Genomic DNA, 3,206 nt, shown 5'->3' with positions numbered 1-3,206 from the left:
CGCGGCTCGTCTCCCTTCGCGGGCGGGGAGCCGCGGCCCCACCGAAGGGACCCCCGGCCGCCGAGCGGCCGCTACGTCAGCGCCCCGGGTGGCGCCGCCTCCGCCCGCCGGCCTGGGCCCCGCTCCCGCCGCCGGGAAGGCGGGCCGCGGTAGAAGGTGGGCCGCGGGCCTGGGGGAGCCAGCAGCCGGGCCCGGGGGGACTCCGCTGGAGAGGGTGGCCCCCGGACGCGAAGGGAGACGAGCCGCGGAGCCTCCTGTCCGCGACTACGTGAACACAGCCCGTACAGCCCTGCCTTAGCCAGAAGCAACTCCTTGGCCTTAACTTTCTTCTGACCCTGAAGTGGGATGGACAGGGGGATCTTCCTCCTCTTCCTGGGCCCGGCAGCCTCCCTCCCATCCCGAACTGCGACCTAGTCGCTGGCTCTTGAACAACCTCCCCTTCCCCTTCTTTCTAGCTGGGGGCTGTCTTGCTTCCTCGCACGATCCGGTGAACTTTCCCGATGCTCCGGCAGAAGTCAGGGGACCCGAGAGTGAACTATTGTAGGACACAGCTTACCTGGCATTGGTGCCACCCAGGACCCCTTATTACAACCCATAGACCCCGGACCTTAGGAGCGGAGGACAGTCCAGTGACTTGCAACTGAGCCACAGGACTGCAGGAGAAGACAAGGAGTTATGTTGTAGCTCTCACCCCTGCAGTCTTGCCCTGAACTGGCTCTCTGGTCTCACCCGCCCTGCTTAGGTCTTTTTTGTTTGTTGGTTGGTGGGATATGAATGAGGGTCCTTCTCTGTCCCCTACCCAGGTCGACCCTGATGAGCAGGGCCACATAGGAAGAAACCTGTCTGCTAGATCTGCTTCCCCTCTGCCTATCCCCACACAACACGTGGAGATGCTAGTCTCTGTAGATAAATTCCAGAGTTTCAGACCTCTGCTTACTTTGACAAGGCAGAGTCCCAGTTATCCCTGCCCAGAGTGTTGCTACCAATCAGCTCCATTGCTGGCAACTCAGGGGACAGCCTGTTATTGAGGCAGAATCTGCCCCCAGCCAACCCCCACTCCTCCCAAACAGGTAAACCCAGGGCCGCAAATTAGGATCTGACCCAGGGCAAACAGTACATAAGCTAAGGGCACACATGTGGAAGCGGGAGATAGGAAAATATCTTCGGAAATTGGGGGGCAGGCAGGGTACCCCATCAAACTGTACACAGTCAGCTCAGTTCAAGCTACCCTGCCTGAATTCCAGCTGTCACCTAGGCTCTCCTGTGTACTGGGTGGCTCTTCCCACTACAAGGCAAGGAGTAGCTATTAATCCCCTGTCCCTGCTCTGCATCAGCACCAGGTGTGAGTCCTGGTGGGGTAGGCAGTGCCCCTGTTACCCTAAGGCACTCTCCCCAAGAGGTGGTGCAGTTGCCATTTAGCAGAAGTGAAAACTGAAGCTCAGAGCAGTTAAATGTAGAAGGGAAGTACCCTGCCAAGGGTGGAGGCAGAGGGAGAAACGGAAGAGCGCACTCCTGCCGGAGTCCTGAACCTGATCCTTTCACCTCACCTTTCTCCCAGAAAGCCTGTCCTGTTTCTGGTGGGGTGACCACTGGGTGCCTCCATTTACTCTCCTTACCTTCTGACATAACCTCTGGCAACCAGATGTGTCCATGACAGCTGCCCCCTGTGCTTGGGGATCAGACACTCTGATTCTTATAACCCTTCTGGGGCTGCTGAGCTGCAGAGCAGCAAACAGACCCTATCCCAGGCCTCTGGCCCTGACTTCTGTTTGTTTTCTCCATCCCTTCTCCTACCTCCTATCCTTAGATGTTTATTTAGCACCTACTGTATGCTGACAGCTATACATGAGCACTCAGAAGAGTCTCGGCTTTCTTGTTCATCCTGGAGTAGAAAGAACCAGGGGTGGACTTAGATCTCAGGCGATGATGGGAGAAAGACTGGGAAGGCTGGACAGGTGAGTCACCCTCTGAGAACATGACCCGGGAGAGGGGACAAAGGAGGTGATGGTGAGGTGTTCCTCTAGCAATTAGAGGTAGAGATGCTGCAGAGCAGGGGCAGTGTGGTCTGGTGGCCCCCTCTACTGGTGCTTCCTGCCCCCCTGTGCTCCTCAGGGCTCAGCTCCATCCAATTCAGCATCCACACCTGTCCACTCGCATGCCCACTGGCTAGCCTGTGGCCCTATGAGGGGAAATGGCTCACAGGTATGTGGTCGCCATATCAGCTCTGTACCCAGGCACTACAGTGACACCATGACTTTGGTACTGCACAGCAGCCCGGCTTCTTGGCACAGACAAGTCTCTCTCCACTCAGGCACACTAAGGCAATGCTGTTGTCCTGCTTGTAAATGTCAGAGATTCCCAGAATCGTTCCTAGAGTGCTGGCTTCCTTGTCAAGGTGTTTCGTTTTGTTTTTTTTTGTTTAGTTTGTCTCTCCGTTCACTTATTTAGGGTGTGTGTGTGACCATGCCCATGTCATAGAACAACTCTCTCTGCCATGTGGGTCCCAGGGACTAAACTCAGGTTGTCAGGCTTAGTGGCAAGCACTTTACTGGCTGAGCCCCTCTCATCTGGTCCCTCCTTATCAAAGCCATGTGACCCCTTTATTGAGAATTCTGCCATGAGTGCTGGCTGTCCTGGGCTCTTTGTTGATGCTGTGCAGTTTTGATTACTGTACTTTGTAGTTAGCTTTTTAAGGAAGTGTGAATCTTCTAACTATTATAAGACTACTATGGCTATTTGTGGTTCCTTAAGATTCCATACGAATTTTAGCACAGATTTTTTTCTTCCTTAAAAGTTTGTTTCTATAGCCGGGCAGTGGTGGCGCACGCCTTTAATCCCAGCACTTTGGAAGCAGAGGCAGGCGGATCTCTGAGTTTGAGGCCAGCCTGGTCTACAGAGTGAGTTCCAGGACAGCCTGCACTACACAGAGAAATCCTGTCTCCAAAAAACAAAAACAAAAACAAAAAAAAAAAAGTTTGTTTCTGGGGCTGGTGAGATAGTTCAGTGGATAAGAACATGTACTGTTCTCACAGAAGACTGTTCTCACAGAAGAGTTCAGCTCCCAGCACCCACATTGGTAGCTACAACTTGTAATTCCAGCTCCAGGGGATGGCCCTAACCTCAGGCACATGCACATATACAGACACACAGTGTACATGTTAATAATAATAATATTTTAAAAGGTTGTTTCCTAGGCTGGGTGGTGG

General features: G+C 53.8%; 1 protein-coding gene across 1 annotated transcript in view; it reads right to left on the bottom strand.

Moving 5' to 3' along the window:
- Positions 1-943, bottom strand: part of Phf2 (PHD finger protein 2) — a 76,823-nt gene extending 75,880 nt beyond the window's left edge. The window contains exon 1 of the mRNA XM_028763187.1: positions 928-943. The gene's annotated coding sequence lies outside the window, so the exon portion shown is untranslated. The remainder of the gene's footprint in view (positions 1-927) is intronic.
- Positions 944-3,206: the final 2,263 nt, after the last annotated feature.

This window comes from Grammomys surdaster, unplaced genomic scaffold, assembly GCF_004785775.1.
Source record: "Grammomys surdaster isolate TR1022 unplaced genomic scaffold, NIH_TR_1.0 137, whole genome shotgun sequence".
Taxonomy (NCBI): Eukaryota; Metazoa; Chordata; class Mammalia; order Rodentia; family Muridae; genus Grammomys; species Grammomys surdaster.
The sequence above is the reverse complement of the archived record's forward strand: the minus strand, read 5'-3'. Positions and strand labels throughout refer to the sequence as shown.